The sequence below is a fragment of the Mesocricetus auratus genome, unplaced genomic scaffold (assembly GCF_017639785.1).
Source record: "Mesocricetus auratus isolate SY011 unplaced genomic scaffold, BCM_Maur_2.0 Super-Scaffold_100014, whole genome shotgun sequence".
Taxonomy (NCBI): domain Eukaryota; kingdom Metazoa; phylum Chordata; class Mammalia; order Rodentia; family Cricetidae; genus Mesocricetus; species Mesocricetus auratus.
Window position 1 is genome coordinate 38,204,972 of NW_024429197.1, and position 21,731 is coordinate 38,226,702.

The window sequence follows — 21,731 nt, forward strand, 5'->3', positions numbered from 1 at the left end:
AAATAGAGAAGTCGTGAGCTCCCTGTCCCCCCAAAGTGCATCTGCCATCATCTCTGCCTTGCTAGTCCCAAAGAGAAGAGAGCATTCCTGCATCTCGTTGACTAATGACCACCTCGTTTTTTTTTTTCCATCGTGGAACTCAATGACATCGATGTATCAAGTTCAAAAAAAGTATCTATCCTTAGAGAGCCAGATTGCAACCTCAAAGGACATAAACATTTCATTGTTCTCTGATCAGAATGTGTATTCACTTATCTGTTTACTTCTTTAATGAATGTTTATTGAGTTCTGTTGTGTTGTTATATTACTGTCTTTGAACTTGGGGGAAGAGGACATACACAGTCGTAAACTTCCAGTTGTAATGTGGATCTGAAGAAAAATAGTGAAGATGAAAGAATAAAAGGAGGGGAGATACTTTAGATTGGGTAGGTAGTTATAAGCAAAGGCCTCTCCGGGTTAACCTGACCTGCATTCCCCTAGGAAGGCTATCAAAAGTGGACACAGCAATTGAGCTGCCTGAATTAACCCAGCCACAATAGGGTTGAGATGAAATCATCCTTCATTATTGGGATCGGACCTCACTCCAAAGGCAAGTGTCCTTGCAATAAAAAGAGTAGAAGACACCACACAGATACAAAGAAAGCAGCGTAAGACAAAGTCAGACAGGGAAATTATGCCACCAGGTCCTTCTCCAGTGGATGAACCATGAAAGAAACTGCCACTCCATAGTCATGTTCTTTCAGAACCAGTGACACTTTTCTCACAAGCACATAGTCCTGCAGACCCACATATTGAAGTCAATTTATTCAGAAATGCCACAAGTACCCATTAGATAGGCTTCATGGGCATCTGAGGTAGGCAACATTAGCCTAGAAATGTTAGCATTAGGTTTTCCCCCAACTGTGGCAAACAAACAGACAAATCTTTCCATTGGATAGAGGATAAAATTGAAGTGGATATTTTGGTTTCTCCAAATTATTATAACTCAAGCAACACAAAAATGAAACTTTAACAAAGTAATTAAATAATCAAATTAGCACATGCATTTCTTATGGCAGCTACAACAAATTATGACAGATATGATGCTTAAAACAGCAGAGATTTATTTTTTCTGCTCATTTGCAGTCTCCCCCAAGTCACTAGGGAACACTCCAGCCAGCCTCGTCCAGCCTTAGACTTCAGGCATTCTCTGTCTTGTGGCCCATAATTCCAGTGTCTGCCTTCTTTGTACTTGTGTCATCTACTCTTTTTATTGTAAGGACACTTGCTTTTGGAGTGGGGTCCCATCCCAACAATGAAGGATGACTTTATCTCAAGATCTTAATTCTATCTATAAAACTCCTCTTTTTTCAAATATGGTCATATTCATAGATTCTAGGGATTGGGCCATGCACATTTATTGAGGGGAGAGCCACTAATAAACTAATCCCAACAACTAAACAAATGGAGACTAAATCCTTGCCCACTGTGGTATTAGGATACAGTCCCAGCATCATTATTCAAAATTGTACTGACACTAAGTGGGATTAATTATTTTACTGTGAAAAACTAAAAGGAAACACTGTTAAACCTAGGCGTTTAGATCCTAACTCAATCTAATGAGAATGACAAACACTGAGAAAACAAATGACAACAAATGCTGACAAGGACATGGAGGAGGGGGAGTCCTTGGTCACTGCTAATGGAGATGAAACTGGAGCAGCCACTAGAGAAATCAGTACGGAGGTTTCCAAAAACACACAAACAAAAATGCCTAAAGGTAAAATTACCATATGACCCAGCTATAGTACTCCTAAGTATACACCTAAAGGAATCCACGTACATACCACAAAAATGCTTACACACCGATGTTTATAGTCCCACTATTCACCATAGTTAAGAAATGGAGTGAGCCTCAATGTCCATCAACAGAGAGCTGAGGCAGGGTAGTGGCTCAGTCAGTAAAGCACTGTACTTGTAAGCACAAGAATCTGAGTTTGATCCCCAGAATTCATGTGAAAATGCCTGGTACTATAGTCTGTAATCCTGGGGAAGTCAAGACAGGAGCATCTCCCAGGCCCGCTAGCCAGTCTACCCTAACTGATGAGCTTTAGGCCAATGAGAGATCCTGTTTCAAAGGGGATGAGCAGCATTGCTGAAGATGACATCTAAGGTTGGTCCCCAGCCAGACAGCCACACACACACACACACACACACACACACACACACACACACACACACGAAACACAAACCAGATTAATGGAAAAAGAGACGGTTTGCATAGTGGTTTATTCAACCATAAAGAAAAATAAGATCATGATTATACATGAACAAACATACAACAGGAGATCATGAGATTACTATGTTAAGCAAAATAAACCATATCCAGAAAGTCAAATAAGAGAGAGAGATAAGAAAGTAGAAAAGAAGAAAGACTTGTAAGAGAGAGGAGGGAGGAGAAAATAAGAACAGAACACAAGTGACATGAGGCAAAAGGAGAAGCTACAGAACTAGGAAGAGGAGCAGGGAGGTACAGGAGGGCAGCGGTGGAGCGAACTGAATGCAAACAAAGCAAGTGACATGTGTATATGCAAATGTCATAGGGAAACCCATTGCTTTATATGCTAGCTTCAAGAAAAGAATAAAACCTGGGCACTGTGGGAAATAACTGCCCCAGAAAAAAGTATACAGGCTCGATGTCTTCATTCTGTTTGAGTCCCATGCATCACTTGAAGGCTAACGCACTGCAAGCCACCACTGATGCAGAAGTGTATCCCACCTAGATATGTGCATATGTCTGCACCATGGCATAGCACTGAGTTTCCACTACACCCCAGCTCCGAGTCAGTAGCTCCAAATAGCATTTACATTCTAATTTACTGGATACCTTTGAATCTCAGTTGGGCTGGCACAATGTTTCATTATTTATTTCATGCATGGTAAAGAGCTGTGAAGGAATAAATGGGTAAAAGGAAATCACAGCCAATCTGTTCAGAGTCATCACCACACTGGAAAGCATCTTTATCATGAGATTGGATTTACCAGAGCAAAACAGATTAACACCCTGACTCACTTCATATTTTTGGATGAAAGGGGAAAAAATCCATAAAAGGAAACCTAGTGTAAAAAATAAATTAATGTGTCCACCTATTTTCTCTTTTGAAAAAAAATCAATAGACTGCACATTTACACAGATGCAAACCCCACTGGGAACAATCAATCATGTCTGAGCTTACCACTGCATGGACTGAGTAACATATTGTATCCAAGTATTTTGGATGTTATTTTCAGAACGTAAACACTACATGATCACCACCTTAGAAATCTTGATGTAGCCCTTTGTGAACACCTGCCAGTGACTGAGACCAGCTCTCCCCTGGGTCACCTCTTTTCTGCTCAACTTTCTGTCTCATGCTTCCATTGTGATCATCTAAACTTCAACTAGCAGAGATGGAACCACTACACTGAATCACACAGGGTAACCTTTGGGGGGAGAGTCACAGACTCATCCAGTAACCAACCTTGTGGTGAGTGATTTCGACTGTGACCACAATGCAGGAATGACTGTGGTTGCCTGTTATATGTCTATACACACAAACACAACACACACACACACACACACACACACACACAGTTAGACTTTATGAAATGGCTATATGAACAAGTAGACATAACAATACAAAAGGTATTTACTAGAAAAGTAGAAAGATATTATGGTTTGTTTTTTTAATTCACAAATACAATCAATAATAATAAATATTCAATCAAAGTCTTGGATCACAGTTAATGCCTTCTTCTATGTAATTGTACTGAACTGTATTTGTTAGGTAAATAATAAAACTATTTAATTCATAATGGACTCAAAGGCCCAAGTAAACAGTAGCAAAGAAAACCTTTTCCATAGAAGTGTTTTAAGTTGGGGTCACATGACATGCCAGTAGGTGATTATTGGCAGACCCACTTACTTGAGTAAATAGTAGTTAGCCCCTCTGTCTGTACCAGAAATACATTTAAAGGGGGGGGTTCAAAGTAGATAATGTAAAGCTGATTTAATGAAAGCCTAAAATCAACTTTCCATATTAAACACAAACAGTGCCCCTAAAGCACACATTTCAAAGATTTTAGCAAGGTTTATTAGACAAAATAGTTAATAATCAATGAAAGGAAAATAAAGTTTTAGGAAGGATACAGAAGACTAAGGAAAATCCAAGTTCCTGATAAACAGGACCATACCAACATATCAAGCCGAGCTAACTCACAAGCTAGCAATGTTTTCTTTAAATCAATGATATTCAAAAGTTCTTCTAATGAGGTGCAGTCTGCAAGCTCACAATTGACCAGTTCCTCTGCTGCTCATTACGTATTTTAGTATATGTTATATACCATATGTCATACATATCATGTAATATATTCATGCTATTGCTCTGTAAATGCTTTTTGAGTGACTATATTTAGAACAAATAACTATCTTATAGCCAAGCCCTATGTTGTCAAAAACAAAATACTAGGGACTGCAGAGATGAATCAGTGCTTAGCAGTGTTTGCTGTTCTTGTAGATGATTGGAGTTTGGTTCCCAGCACTCCTGTTGGTAGCTGCTCACAATGCCTTTAACTCCACATTCAGGGAATCAGACACTGTCTTCCAGCCTTATTAGGTACCCGCATGCACATTCAAATGCTAATATGCACACACAAGAAAAGAAAAATAAACTTTTTTTAAGAATAAATACCCATCAGATGTGATGATGCATGTCCTTAATTCCAGCCCTTAGGAGGGAGAGACAGAGGCAAAGGCCAAGAGAAAGGTTGGTGGATCTCTGTGAGTTCCAGCTAACATGAAGTGATTCTATGCTAATGTTACAGTCAGGCAAAAGGGCCATTTGAAAACAGCTGTGTGAGAGTATGTCTCCTTATTAACTGAGTCCTAGGAAGGAGAATCATTCACATGGTCCTGAAAGTCTCAGGCAGCCCAGTTAATGTTCAGCCTGCTTCCCACCTAGTACCCCCATCCATAACTCATTTAATTAATATAAATGCCCCCCAGGGAATGCCGTTGGCAAGGATACTGAAGAATCCTATTACCTTGAGTGCCAAGGAAGTTCACAGCCCCTACTTACACTGTGATCAAAAACTAAATAGCAATAGGCTGGAGAGATGACTCAGTGGTTAGGAATGCTTGCTTCACAAGCAGGAAGAACAGAGTTGAGACCCTACCAGCCATGTAACAAGCCAGGCAGGGACCAACACACCTCTGTAGCCTCAGCACTGATGGGGCCAGAGGCAGGAGAATTGTTAGAGTTTGCTGGTTGCCTGCACATCTGAAAAAAAAATGTTGAGTCCCAGTGTTTGGGGGTTTTGCTCAATAACGAAGTGATTGTCTAGCAGATGTGAGGCTCTGAATCATCCTCAGTAAGCTCCAGGTTCAGTGAGATACATGTGCCTCAAAGGGTTTGGGTAGAGAGTCATAGGAAAGGCCACCTGATGCTCTCCACTGACCTCAGTGCATATACAGGCATGCTCACCCCCCACACACACACACATGCACTCCACACGTAACATTGTTTATCATTTTATATTAAGAATGAAATTATTTCATACAAGATTAAATGTCAGTGTCAGAGCATAATTTTTTCCTCCAGTATTTTTTCAATACTTCATGCCATATCTTCATATTTGTTGTCTATCCACCCCTTTATCAGAAATGGACACCAGGGTCTAAGAAACTTTTATAAACTCATCAAATCTTACATGTGAGCCAAAATTATTATTTCGTTGCCCCTGAAATATAATGAGAAATGAAGTTATGAGAAGTATTGGGAATTTAATCTTGAAAGGGGGTTATAAATACATGATTGGGCTAAAATCAGAATTCTGCAACTAAATGCAGTTTTCACTGAAATGCATTTCAAGTTCCTACAGAACTTAAAGTGGCCAATACCTCTGATTTTCCTGGTGATCTGCCTCTACACACACACTATAAACCAATTTTCACATAGCACAAAGCGCGTTGTTCTCTACAGGAATATAATGGGATTTGAGAGCAAAGCCCACCAGCTTATTTACTGACCAATAATCCAACTCTTGCTGGCACCTACTGTTGAGGTTACAAATTCATGGTGGAAAGCCTACATGCTATTTCCTCCAGGGCCCAGGTTTGGAATTAATGGGTCAGGAAAGATAAATTATCTCTTGCCTTGGCCATCGGTGTGACTCTGAGGAACTTTCTCAGACAGCTCCCTTCCTTCCCCTCCTCTGCTCCAAACACCCCATTTTTCCTTTTTCCTTGACACCCAGCACATGGGTCTAGTCAGGCTACCAGGTATAGTATCCTGGCTGCAAAGGAAGGCCACACTGCATGTGACCTAAGCTGGACCTGTCATAGTAACCTCTACCTGCGACTCCAGCTAGAAGAGAGCATGGGGAAGTAATGGGAGACAGGTCAGTCCAGATTGTTCTCTGAGGTCTTCCAAACAAGATCTGGTATGAGACACCGAAGTATGCAAACCAAGGAGCAGAGAGCTTTTCCTGCCAGATGCTAAGTGCTGTTTGCCCACACCCATCTCCAGGTTCAACCAACAGCAGACTCAAAATACATTTCAATTGCATGTATACTAAGTGTGTGTCGGTATTTCTTGGCATTATCCCTTCACAGTATAATTCTTTATATTATACTAGGTATTCTCACTAATCAGAGACTCCAGCATCCACAGGTCTTGGCATATGTGGAGGTCCTAGAGCCAGTCTGTAGCTGGTACAAAAGCCAGATGCATGTGTGGCTGAGAATTGTAGCTGAAGCTGCCTGCTACCAGGTCCTCTGTCGTGTGAGCAGCATGAACTACAGTGAGATACAGAATTTGAATTTCAGGCCACACAAATAAATGTCAGATATTGTGGCTCTCTATTTTTTTTCTGGTGCATCTGAACTTAATTTATTCAATAAGATGTTTACCAATCAATAGAAACTGTCAAAGAATTCCAGTTCTTAATTGTTTTGTTTTCACATCTAACTTCCAAGCAGGGGACAGTGGGGGCGGGGGCGGGGACAGGATGGGACAGGGACACAGGGACACAGTCATCATGAGCAAAGGCTCTGATCCCTGGACATCTGTTGAATCTGGCCTCTGTTTTCTAATGTTGATCTACATGGATCCAAGCCAAAGGTTACTTGAGACCAATGACTGTGCTTCAAACCAGGCATGGCATCTGCCTCTTGCTTGGGAATTACTCTTCTAAGCTTTACCGAGTTGAGTTGGAAATGGATCTCAGGGAGGACAGACCTTTCAACTGCACTGAGTCTTTCAGCACATTTCTCTCCAGCTCATTAAGAGTATCTACTGATTTTTTTCCACTGGGCTGCATCTGAGATACAAACACCACCAGGAACTTCAGGCTCTGTATTCTGGTTTTATATTGACCGTTCTTGACCTTTTAAAGTCCATTTGAGTTTAAATACCACTAAGTACAAATGCCTACTGTGTGTCACTCGGGGCCCTGTACTCAGTGCAACATCAATGTTGGTTTTCTCCTTTCTTCCTAATGTGGGATAGTTCCCTTGGCCTTCACAGCTTGAATTTGGTTTGCTATTATTCTTTTAGAGTTAAAACACAATGTGTTATAAAATCTCCTTTTGTGGTAATGGACCAAAATACAACAGGATTATGGGGATACATAAAAGAAAGTAGCAGAAAATAAAACATACCAGATAACCAAAAATAACCCTTCACAGAGGGCACAATGCCCAGACAGAACCACATGAACAAACATGTGTCCAATCCTGGGTTCTGTGAGCCATCCCAAGGGGTTGGCTCTACCTTCTAGAAGCCCAAGCAACCAACTCTTCCTTTACTTCTTAAGTTATCACAGTCATTGCTTCCTTTTTCAATTACAAGAATCCCAGCTACATTTCTACCACTCACATCTTGTAAGTCACCACCCAACACAACAGGCAGGCCAAAAGGCAGTGGTTTTCATTATTTCCTTGAAGTGGATATTTCAACACTCAAGTAACAGAAAAAGCAGACATGTAGGTGGTCCCCAGAAGTCCTAAAATCCCTGGGAACCTCCATTAACTCAGCCTCTCTTACTTTATGTTATTACTATGCAGCCTAGAACTCGTGGCCTTCTGTCTCTGCCCCACAACAAGGGCTACAATTACTTATGTGTATCACCTTGCCAAGCTGTTCCCAACATCTTTATATGAGTGTCATACACTCTGTAACCAACTTTCTCCACATAGTAGAAAATCTACTGAAGCCACTCCCAGGTTTTCCATAAACTATTTACCAACTCCTTGCTTAAAGCTTCTATCATTTGGTTTCCATAGTAAAAATGTAAAAAGGAAGGAAATTCTTGAGTTTATTGATTCTCTCAATATCTGGTATTCGAATTGTAACTATAAAACAAAATTCTTATGACTAAGATTTTTAATGCCAAGGGCAGCATTCTCAGATTTCTCTTATTCCCTTGGTGTCTGCCCAACCCATTGGATTAGCTAATAGAAGCAAAATGTGCTGCCAAAGTTACCATTCACTTAGGAGGGCATCCTGGAAGTCAGAAGAGTTTACAGGCTGTAAGCAACCCAAAACATCTGTTCTGGATACATGCTCAAATTTTAAAACTTATGTTAAATATACATTTTTTTACACTCATGACTGAAAGTAGAGGTGTTGGGGAGTCATGCAAAATGCATGAAGGTACAGAAATGCTTTTTGTTTGTAGAACTGAATACTGGACATTTGAGGGGGCAGAATTGTGCTTTTGGCAATAGCTGATTTTTTCTTTCTTTTTTTTCCTGCCTGTGGCATCTAGTATCCTCCTCTGACCTTGTGATTTCCAAGTTCCCTGTGTTGCTAGATCAGAGTGCTATATTGTTATTTCCCTGTTTCTGACCATACTTACTTATTTTGCGGGGATCTGGGTTTTGATTAGTAGAAAGCAGATGCAGTGTGACTTGGGACAACACTTATGGTTCTCTGTTCCTTCCTCAGACTTTTTATTTTTAATTTTAAAAATATGTGCATGGATATTTTGCCTGTGTGGTCTGTGGTAATATGTTGTTTATGATCTAATAAAGCCGCCGAAGATCAGAATGCAAAGCTAGAGATAGCCATAGAAGCTGGGCAGAGGTGGCACACACCTTTGATCCCAGGACACAGGAAACAGAGGCAGATGGATCTCTGTGAGTTCAAGGTCACCCAGGGCTGTATGAGACTGCATCAGTCTAAAAGAGAAACAGAGCTCACACCTTTAATCCCAGCACTAGAGAGTATATAAGGAACTCAGTGCAGTCTCAGAGAGCGGTATAGGATTCTGAGGCTTGGTGGAGAGCAGTGCAGTCTAGAGATGCAATCTGAGGTTTCATGAATCACCCCTTCAGCCTGAGCATTGGCAGAGATGAGAACTTTCTAGTGGCTGACTGTTTTGCTTCTCTGATCTTCAGTGCTTTATTAGATCTTAAACAATATATCACCATAGTGGTCTAAGTGCATCACATGCTTGCATTACCCTCAGGGGCCAAAAGAGGGTGTCAGGTTCTCTAGAACTGTAGTTACAGATGATTGTGAGCCAGCAGGTGAGTGCCAGGAACTAAATTCTGGTCTTCTGTTGGAGCAGCAAGTGCTCTTAACCACTGAGTCATCTCTCCAACCTCCATGACTCAGCTTCTAAAATTCCATTTCAGAAATGCACAAAGAAAAAATGAATTTTAAAAGATTTCTCTGTAGTTTTGTATCACAGAGGGAAAAAAGGTATTTAAAATAAAAATCAACAGAACTGTTTCTAAAGTGAAAATTAAAATGTAAATAAGTTTTCAAAAAAAAGAGTTAATCATGATTTGATTCAACAAAGAGGACATTGCTTTCTCAATTTGGAATGATTTTAAAGCCGAGGAGACTGATATAAACACATGCCCTCAGTTCTGGTACATCACCCAATCACAGATTACTTTAGCATTCTTGTTTCAATTACAGATTAGATGTACTTGACATTATGAAACACATTCAATTTAAAACACCAATAAATACAAAATGTTCAGTGTGTGTTGCTTAGTGATGGGATCATTTATAAATGAACTCAGTAATTTTTTATGATCAAAGGCTTGGTTATGGTGAAGATGTAAACATTTCTGGACATGTGAACCTGAAATTTCTTTCTTCTTCATCCCCTCCTCCAGCATCCTCTATGTCCCCCAAACCTAGAATTTCTAATCACTGTCATCAAGCATCCAGACTTCACTGAACCATCCTTGAGCTGCTTGGTAAAACTCCCTGGTGCTGTCTTGGCCCCTTCCCTCCTCTACCCAGTTCCCAATGGAACACAATATTGTGTTCCAAGATTCAGACACTTTATGTTGTAACATCTCCTTCTGTGGCAATGGAAACAGAAAACAGCCACTTTAATTTCTTTCACTCCTCCCATTTTCCCCAGATATCCCCCCCTTTACCACAAGGTTATACAAACAGTGGGACCCCAGGAACTTGAGTGTCTATTGTGACAGTCATTGGCAACCATCACCAATTGTGTAAGAACCTTGTGGTAGGAGTGAATTTCGGTTGAATTCTCTTTGGATTCCAAGTTGGGTTCTCATTTAGATGAATGGTTCCCAGACTCTGTACCTCAGAAGTAAAATTTTAAAAATGTGTGGAGCACCACCGTGCACTTGCCAGCTCTTGCTTTTGCCAAATAAGGATTTGGAGAAAATAGTGCTCTCTACCAACAGCATCGTGTCATATTGGAAAAAGGGGCCCTTTTTAAGTTCAAGAATGTAGATAGGACATTGTCTTTACTGAAAAGGAAGGATGGGAAACATAAATCCCCAGAACAGGAAGCTAATAACTATATGCTAATCACACCCATCGATACTCTAACATAAAATAAATAATACCTTCAAAGTTTCAAAGTGTCGGATTCAAAATGTTTTAGTAAATAGACAACTTATATAGGGATGGAAATTTTCAAATATATATCTAGTAGAAGATACTAAAATACACATCCATATTGAAAAGGAGAGAGAGAGAGACAGAGAGAGAGAGAGAGAGAGAGAGAGAGAGAGAGAGAGAGAGAGTGTTACCTAGCTAGGGACTACCAACAGCTGGAAGCTATTAGTCCTACAGAGGCTGAGGAGGGAAAGGAACCAGTTTCCAGAGAAAAATCAGAACTGGAAAGGAGAAGAGTGGGGCAAAAAGAGGAAAGTTATAGGAGAAGTTTTAAGTGGAATGATGCTTGTAATTATGCTTGAAACAATTCTCAATTAACGCCTCAATATCCAATGGAATTGCATCAAGTGGTGCTGAAACGGGAAACCTGTTCCAGGACTTTATACCTTACAAAGGTATAAAATAGAAACACCACCAAGCACTTCATTCAATTCAGAACATCTGCCATGAATTACAGAGAGCCACTTTTACCAGAGCCTTACAGACATGGATGGTACCTGGGCACTTTAACAAGCCCTGGTACAGATTTCTTGAGAGACAAGGATGGCGTGAGACAAAACAGAGTGGATCTTGAGAATTTAAGAGTCAGCATCCCAAAGCCCAAGCTGTGCATAGCCTTCCCCATTCAGTGTCAGCATCACCGATTGCCTTCGCAAAGACTCCCTGCATGTTTTCCAAGGGCACCTCAGGAGCTAAAGTTGAAGCATCATATAGATCAGCCTTAAGAGTAACAGAGAGAGTGTCACCTCCAGTTACAAACAAATTGAGGCCGAGCAAGCTTCAGGCCCCATCCTTGTTGAGTGAGGTTGGCTAGCTGAGAAAGGAAAACAAATCAAGGCCATTATATCACTCTGCTTTTCAAGAGAGGTTTAATTTATCTTGAAGAAATCCCAACTCAAGGCCTCCTGAGGCTTGGGGCCTGCACACAGGGGAACCTATCCCAATGGAACTACCATCCAGAATCTGCCAACATCATGTTACTAGTCCCACCTCCACCCATGGGAAAAGGAGAGACATCAGAGTATTGGACCTGCTTGTACCCACAGGAAGAGAACCTTGGTGCCCTACCCACCAAGAGAGGGAGAGACCCCACCAGTAACCACTGGAAGAAGGGATGGGAAGATGATAGTATAAGAACACAGTCAGCTACAGAAAGATCAATATGACACTGCCAGAGTCTAGGGACTCCACACCAGCAAGACCGTAATATCCAAACATAGATGATGCAGAAGAGAATGACACTAAAAGCAACTTTACAAAGATGATAGAGACACTCAAAGAAGTAATGAGAAAATTCCTTAAAGAAATGGAAGAAAAAAACAAGAAATGGAGGAAAAGACACACCAAAAATTGCAAGAAACAATTCAAACAATGTGAGGGTTGAAAGCTGAAAGAGATAATAAAAAAACACAGTCTAAGGGAACGCTGGAAATAGAAAAGCTGGGTAAACAATCAGGAACTACAGTTGCAAGCATAGCCAACAGAATACAAGAGATGGAAGAAAGTATCTCAGGCACTGAAGATACACTAGGAGAAATAGATTCATCGACCAAAGAAAATCTTAAGTCCAACAAATCCCTAACACAAAATATCTAGGAATAACGGGACACTGTGAAAAGACCAAACCTAAGAATAGTAGGTATAGAATAAGGTGAAGAAACCCACCTCAACAGAAAATATATTCAAGAAAATCATAGAAGAAAACTTTCCCAACCTGAAGAAAGACATACCAATGAAAATACAAGAAGCTTATAGAACACCAAATAGAGTGGACCACAAAAAAGTCCCCTCACCACATAATAATGAAAACACCAAACATACAGAATAAAGAAAGAATATTAAGAGCAGAAAAGGAAAAAGACCAAGTAACATATAAAAGCAAACATATTAGAATTATACCTGACATCTCCATGGAAACTCTGAAATCCAGAAGATCCTAAATAAATACTCTACCAATACTAAGAGACTACGGATGCCAGCCCAGACTACTATATCCAGCAAAGCTTTCCATCACTATAGATGGACAAAACAAGATATTTCAGGACAAAACCAGATTTAAACAACACATATCCAGTAATCCAGTCCTACAGAAAATTTTGAAAGGAAAACACCAACCAGAAGAAGTTAGCTATAACCCAAAAAAACATAGGCAATAGATGATCCCACTGTACCAGCAGCCAAAAGAAAAAAAGGGGGAGCCCACACACTATACCACCACCACCACCAAATCCAAAACAAAAAAAGAATTAACAATCAATGGTCATTAATATCTCTCAATATTAATGGTCTTAAATCGCCTATAAAAAGACACAGGTTAACACAGTGGATACGCAGACAGAACCCATCCTTCTGATGCACACAACAAACACATTTCAACTTCAAAGACATATGGTACCTCAGAGTTAAGGGTTGGGAAAAGATTTTCCAATCAAATGGACCCAAGAAACAAGCAGATACAGCAATTCTAGTATTTAACAAATTAGACTTTAAACTAAAATCAGTCAAAAGAGATGAAGAAGGTCATTTCATATTCATCACAGAAGAAATCCATCAAGATGAAGTCTCAATTCTGAACATTATTCCCCAAATACAAAGGCATTCACATTCATAAAAGAAACCTTACTAAAACTCAAATGACACATAAAACTTTCCACACTTATAGTGGGAGACTTCAACACCCCATTCTCACCACTAGACAGGACCACCAGACAGAAACTTAACAAAGAAACAAAGGAACTAACAGAAGTTATGACCCAATTGGGTTTAACAGACATCTATAGATCATTCTAATCCAAACACAAAAGAACATACCTTCTTCTCAGCACCACATGGAAACTTCTCTAAAATCAACCACACACTCGGCAATAGAGAAAACATTAACAAGTACAAAAAAATTTAAATAAGCCCCTGTATCTTATCAGACCACCATGCTCTAAAGTTAGAATTCAAGAACAACACAAATTGCAGAAAGCCTACAAACTCATGGAAATGGAACAATGCCCCATTGCACCATTCCTGGGTCAAGGAAGAAATTAAAAAAGAAATTAAAGACTTCCTAGAATTTAAAGAGAATGAAAACACAACATACACAAGCTTATGGGACACTTTGAAAGCAGTGCTAAGAGAAAAGTTCATAGCACTAAGTGCTCACATGAAGAAACTGGAGAATAGTAACACTAGAGAATTAACAGTACAACTGAAAGCTCTAGAACAAAAAGAAGCAAATTCATCCCTGAGGAGTAGACACCAGGAAATAATCAAATTGAGGGCTAAAATCAATAAAGTAGAAACAAAGAAAACAACACAAAGAGTCAATGTAACAAAGAGTTGGTTCTTCCAGAAAATGAACAAGATAGACAAACTTTTATCAAAACTAACCAAAAAGCAGAGAGAGAACATGCAAATTAACAAAATCAGAAATGAAAAGGGAGACATAACAATGGACACTGAGGAAATCCAGAGAATCTTCAGGTCACACTTTGAAAACCTATACTCCACAAAATTCAAAAATTTAAAGGAAACGGACAATTTTCTGGATAGATATCACTTATCAGAATTAAATCAAGAGCAGACAAGCAATCTAAACAGACCTATAACCTCTACTGAAATAGAAGCAGTCATCAAAAGTCTCCCAACCAAAACAAGTCCAAGGCAAGATGGTTTCAGTACAGAATTCTACCAGAAATTCAAAGAACAGCTAATATCAATTCTCCTCACAGTGTTTCACACAATAGAAGCAGACGGGTCATTGCCAAACTCTTGTTATGTGGCTACAATTACCTTGGTACCCAAGCCACATAAAGACACAACTAAGAAAGAGAACTACAGACCAATCTCTGTCATGAACATCGATGCAAAAAATGCTCAATGAAATACTGGCAAATGAGATCCAAGAACACATCAGAAAAACCATCCACCATAATCAAGTAGGCTTCATCCCAGGGATGTAGGGATGGTTCAACATATGAAAATCCATCAATGTAATCCACCACATAAACAAACTGAAAAAGAAACACCACATGATCATCTCACCAGATGCTTAAAAAGCCTTTGACAAAATCCAACACCCTTCATGATAATGGTCTTGGAGAGATGAAGGATAACAGGAACATACCCAATCATAATAAAAGCAATATACAGCAAACCAACAGCCAACATTAAACTAAATGGAGAAAAACTCAACTCGATTCCTCTAAAATCAGGAACAAGACAAGGCTGTCCATTCTCTCCATATCTCTTCAATATTGTACTTGAAGTTCTAGCTAGAGCAATAAAATAACAAAAGGAGATCAAGGGGATACAAATTGGAAAAAAAGAAGTCAAATTTTCACTATTTGCGGATGATATGATAGTTTACATAAGTGACCTGAAAACTCTACCAGGGAACTCCTACAGCTGATAAACACCATCAGCAGAGTGACAGGATACAAGAGTAACTCAAAAAATCAGTAGCCCTATTATATAGATGATAAATGGGCTAAGGAAGAAAGCAGGGAAATATCACCCTTTACAATTGCCACAAACAACATAAAATATCTTGGGGTAATGCTAATCAAACAAGTGCAATATATGTATAACAAGAACTTTGAGTCTTTAAAGAAAGAAATTAAAGAAGATACCAGAAAATGGAAAGATCTCCCATGCTCTTGGATAGGCAGGATTAACATAGTAAAAATGGCAATCTTGCCAAAAGCAATCTACAGGTTCAATACAATCCCCACCAAAATCCCAGAACAATTTTTCACAGACCTTGAAAGAACCATGCTCAACTTTATATGGAAAAATAAAAGACCCAGGATAGCCAAAACAACCTTGTACAATAGAGAAACGTCCTGAGGCATCACCATCCCTGACTTCAAGCTCTGTTATAGAGCTATAGTCCTGAAAACAGCTTGGCATTGGCACAAAAAATAGACTGATAGACCAATGGAATCAAATTGAACATCCCAATATTAACCCATACATCTACAAACACCTGATTTTTGACAAAGAAGCTAAAATTATACAATGGAAAAAAGAAAGCATCTTCAACAAATGGTGCTAGCATAACGGGATGCTGGCATGTAGAAGAATACGGATAGTCTATCACCATGTACAAAAGTTAAGTCCAAATGGATCAAAGACCTCAACACAAATCCAACCACACTGAACCTCTTAGAAGAGAAAGTGGGAGGTATCCTTGAAGGAATTGGTACAAAAGTCTGCTTCCTGAACATAACAGCAGTAGCACAGACACTGAGATTGACAATTAATAAATGGGACCTCCTGAAACTGAGAAGCTTCTGTAAGGCAAAGGACATAGTCAACAAGACAAAACGGCAGCCCACAGAATGGGAAAAGTTCTTCACCAACCCCACATCTGACAGAGGGCTGATTTCCAAAATTCACAAAGAACTCAAGAAGCTAGTAACCAAAACACCAAATAATCCAATTAAAAAGTGGGATAAAGGGGAGCTAGGATTGCCATGTGAAGCAAACTTGTTTCTAATTTAAATTAAATTAAAAAATAAATTAAAAATAAATAAATAATATTAATTAAGCAATAATAAAAGTGGGATAAAGAACTAAATAGAGAATTCTCAATAGAGTAATCTAAAATGGCTGAAAGACACTTAGTAAAGTGCTCAGCATCCTTAGCTATCAGGGAAATGCAAATCAAGACAACTCTGAGATACCATCTTACTCCTGTCAGAATGGCTAAAAATCAAAAACACCAATGACAGTTTATGCTGGAGAAGATGTGAAGAAACGGTAACACTTCTCCACTGCTGGTGGGAGTGCAAACTGGTACAGCCACTTTGGAAATCAGTATGGTGATTCCTCAGGAAAATGGGAATAATCCTACCACAAGAACCAGCAATTCCACTCTTAGGCATATGCACAAAAGATGCACATTCATACCACAAGGACATTTGTTCAACTATGTTCATAGCAGCATTATTTGTAATAGCTCGATTCTGGAAGCAACCTAGATGCCCTTCAACTGAAGAGTGGATGGAGAAAATGTGGTACATTTACACAATGGAGTACTACTCAGTAGAAGAAACAATGGAATCTTGAAATTCAAAGGCAAATAGATGGAACTAGAAGAGACCATCCTGAGTAAGGTCACAAAAAGACAAACATGGTATGTGCTCATTCATATATGGATTTTAGACATAAAGGATTACCAGCATGCAATCCACACATCCAGTGAAGCTAGGAAACAAGGAGGACCTTAAGAGAGACGCACATTATTCTCCTGGAGAAGTGGAAAGGGACAAGATCTTCTGAGCTAATTGAGAGCATGGGGGGAGGGGAGAGGGAGTTAGAAGAAAGAGGAGGGGAGAGGAGGACATAAGGGAACAGGAAGACTGAGTCAGGGGAAGAATAGAGGAGAGTAAGAAAAGAAATACCATAATAGAGTGAGCTATTATAGGTTTAAAGAGACACCCACAGCTAAACACTGAGCCAAACTCCTGGAATCCAGTTGCAGAGAGGGAGGAGTGATGAGCAAAGGGGTCAAGACCAGGCTGGAGAAACTCAAAGAAACACCTGACCTGAACAAGAGGGAGATTATGGACTCCAGACTGATAGCTGAGAAACCAGCATAGGACCAATGCAGATCCCCTGAACATGGATGTCATTTAGAAGGTCTGGGCAATCTATGGGGCCTCTGGTAGTGGATCAGTATTTATCCCTAGTATAAGAAAGGACTTTGGGAGCCCATTTCACACAAAGGAATACTCTCTCAGCCTAGACACACACGAGGAAGGGCCTAGGCCCTGCTCCCAATGATGTGACAGACTTTGAAGATCCCCCATGGTAGGCCTCACCCTCCCTGGGGAGCAGAAAAAGGATGGGCTAGGGGACCGGTGGGGGGCAGGAGAGGAGGAGAGGAAGGGGGAACTGGGATTGACATGTAAAACAAGCTTGTTTCTAATTTAAATTAAAAGACAGGAAGGAAGGAAGGAAGGAAGGAAGGAAGGAAGGAAGGAAGGAAGGAAGGAAGGAAGGAAGGAAAAGTAATCCCAAGCAGGGATTCAGAGACCAGGCATCATAATAGGCAATGTCAAGCCAGTCTTAGAAGCAAATGCATGCTCATCTTGGAAGCAAGTATTTCATTAGGAAAGTGATAGTTTTCGCTGGGAGTTTGCTCTTCCGTATTGCTACTTCAAGTACTTCCTCTCAAAATGTGCACAGGAATGCAAGACTGAAAGGCAGACAGCAGACTGAGGAAAGCCCTGTGGCCATCCACGGTTCTCTTTACTCAGTAACACACTAGAGATCCCAATGTGTTCAGTTTCTAACTTTATATTGTACAGGTGACTTTCAGTGTTTAAAACTTACTTTGTCTGTTCTGTATCCATGAATGAGGAATTGTGCTCCCCGGGGAAACACACTGGAGATTTGATTCTTGAACATTAAAATTGAAACCATTCCAAGAAAAACAAACAAACAAAAAAGCCCGGTACCAGGCTCCCATCACCATACATCCTGGATTGGTTGGATGGGGTAAAGCTTATAAAAGGATGCTTTTTCAAGAACTTAATTTTTTTATTTTAGAAGTTTTCAATTTACATAAATTTTGATATTTAAAAAGATAGGACAGCTGGGCAGTGGTGGTGCATGCCTTTAATCCCAGCACTCGGGAGGCAGAGGTAGGCAGACTTCTGTGAGTTCGAGACCAGCCTGGTCTACAAGAGCTAGTTCCAGGACAGCCTCCAAAACCACAGAGAAACCCTGCCTTGAAAAAAAAATAGGACAATTGTCATGCCCTTTAAATCAAGTCTCCCTTCTGACCTTAAACCTACATTCATAGGATGCACTGGCCAAATCAATAAACCAATACTAACCATATTTTTCATTTTTTTGTGGAACTCCACACATTATTCATATTTTCTTTTTTTGCCCCAAACATCCTCTTCCTGCCAGAGGACCACCTCTAGGGTGCTGCATGACATGGCAACTCCTCAGACTGCTGGGTTTAGACAGCATTGACAATCTGGGGGAGTCCCAGTGTGGAGAGTCTTGATCTTGTGAAATCAACCCCAGCTGCTGCCTTGTTTTTCTCAGGATTAGGCCACAGACATACAGTTCATGGGAGTGAGGGAGGACCTGGAAAGTGGCAAGCTTCCTTTTCTTTCTCATTGCTTCACACAAAGAGCACTGGCTAGCCACATGACTCCCTCCTGCCAGCACTGGCCTTAGTCACATGGCTGAGGTAGCAGAAGCAGGTTTTCCCTCCTTTTCCTTTTGATTTTCCAAGACAGGGTTTCTCTGGAACTTGCTTTGTAGACCAGACTGGCCTTGAATTCACAGAGATCTTTCTGTCTTTGCCTTCCAAGTGCTTGAATTAAAGGTGTGTGCCACCACCACCCAGCTCAGGTTTTACCTCTTAAAATGATCTCTATTCTTTGGGAAGAAATCACCATGTACTGCCCACACTTGGGGACTGGGGAGTCAGTTCTGCTTCCTTGAAGCTCCTCTACCTGGGAGATCTATCTTTCCCATCACTTACCGGTGCGTTGAATTATTTATCTATACCAGTAGAAATAAATATGTGCTTTCTATTCCAGGTTATAAGTCAATGATACTTTATTGTGATGCTCTACTGCTTTTGGGACCATTAAAGGCTCCAAACATTGGCTTTTGTTTCCCTTTAACATAACCCATCATTCTAGGTATACTTTAAAGTACTTCTTTGCTTTGTGGCACAATAACATGGTGCCACACTCATTTTGTATATCTCCTATTATTGAGTAAATCATTTCTCCCCTTATTGGAATAGTATTAGAAAGAAAGATCTGGACAAGGCTAAGTGTGTCTTTGCTTATATACCCTTCCAGCTGACACAGCAGAAAGAGAGAGAGAGAGAGAGAGAGAGAGAGAGAGAGAGAGAGATTATTTTCATGTTAACCTCTGTAACTACTATTGTAATGAAGACATAAATTCATGCTGATGTTTCCACCTCTCATCCATGACCACAAACGTCAGTCCTGCCATCTCACCTCACTGACTTACAAGCTCTTTCATCAATGGCTAGAGGCACAGAATGAATAATGTCTGCATTCATTTTCAAAGGTATTTTGGTCATCAACTTTTCCTCCCAGTCCCTCTGAAGGAGATTAGAAAACATGAATAAATCGTTTTTGTCATGTTCCATATTCTACTCTGGGATCTTGTTGGGTGATTTCTTTTGGAAATTTTATATATTAAGGCCCACTATGCATTGTAAATAAAATTCTATGGGCTTCAACAAATCCGTACTCTATCACTGCACCTGGCAAATGGGTTGGCCACTTACATAAAATACTGTCTGTGCTTTAGCTATTCAGTCTTCTTCCTCCCTTATTTCCCAAAATGGCTGAGATCTGCTTTGTTGTCTCTGTAGTTTTGCCTTTCTGAACTGCCCTATAAATGAATTCATATGATATATGGGCCTTTCCAACTGGCTTCTTTCCTTCCTTCTCTCTGTCTCTGTCTCTGTTTCTCTCTGTGTATCTTTCTCTGTCTCTCTCTGACTATCTCTCTGCCTGTCTCTCTCTCTCCTGTCTCGGTCTCTCTGTGTATCTCTATCTGTCTCTCTGTCTCTCTTCTTTCCTCCCTTTCTTGCCCTCATCCATCATTCTCCCATACTTCTCTGTATTAACTCTGGAGGTTAGCTTCCTCTACCTTTCTGCAATATTGCTCATTCCACTTCCACTCGTTGCTGTCCTTGAACAGCCACACAACACAATCCCATAGGGGAGGTCCCACTGCTAGCCCCTGCACGTGAGATCCTCTCTCTCCATGTGTTCCTGGTCATCTCCTTCATCTAATTTACATGTTTGCTAAAATGTCACATCCACAGGGAAGCCTTCATGAACATAAAATTACAGTCCTCCTGTGACACGTTCCTTCATTTCTGCTTGTTGCCCTTGGTCCTGTGTAACATATCTTACAGCGTAGTATCTGAACCATGCTAATGGTTAGCTAGTTAAACCACTTTTAAAACCACTCTATTCATTTGTTAGGGCTGAGTATATCAAACAATTGAATTTACTTTTCTCCAAGTTTTGAAGGCTGGAATTCCAGATCATGTCCTTCCCATGACCTGTCTTTGGTTTGAGGATGGCTGCTCTTGTTGTGTTGCTGGGGCTCTTTTCTGTTAAGTCTGCCCCTCCAGTAATGCCCTGTATGTTCAAATTCCCTCTTCTAAGGACATTGGTCAGATAGAATTAGGATCCACTCCCACTGACCTCTTCAAAGGACTACCACCAAATACATTCCCATCCAGAGATAATTATGTTTGGTGCTTCAGCATTTACATTTCAGGGAGACACAGTACAACCCAAAATAATTATTATTTTGGTAATTATTTTGTTTTCTTGTTTTCTATTTGAAAATGGCAGAGATATGCCCTGCTATGTAGCGGTTCTCTATCTTGTAACCAGTAAATAGATACGGGGCATGTGTGGAGGAGATACAGAATATTAGATTTAAGTGTTATGCAATTAGGAGTTTGAGCATGTCTCTGAAAATTGAGATACAACACAAGAAACAGATTGGGAACGTTGTATATGAAATGCACAGAAACACTAGGAGAGAAGCAAAGATTAATGGATTACAGCCAAAGAGGATGAAGACAGGAAGATGCACAATAAGCACATTCTTCAGATCCAAACCACAGTAGAATGGAAATGTACTGAGGTTCTTATTTTTGAAACCCACCTCCCCAGTATGCTGAGCTTCCTCCACATTCTGTGCTGATCCTAACAACACTTCCCACCCATAGAATTTGTTCTAATTGTGCATGGTTGTTGTAGAAACTGAGTCTCGGAGACGCTGAGTATCTTT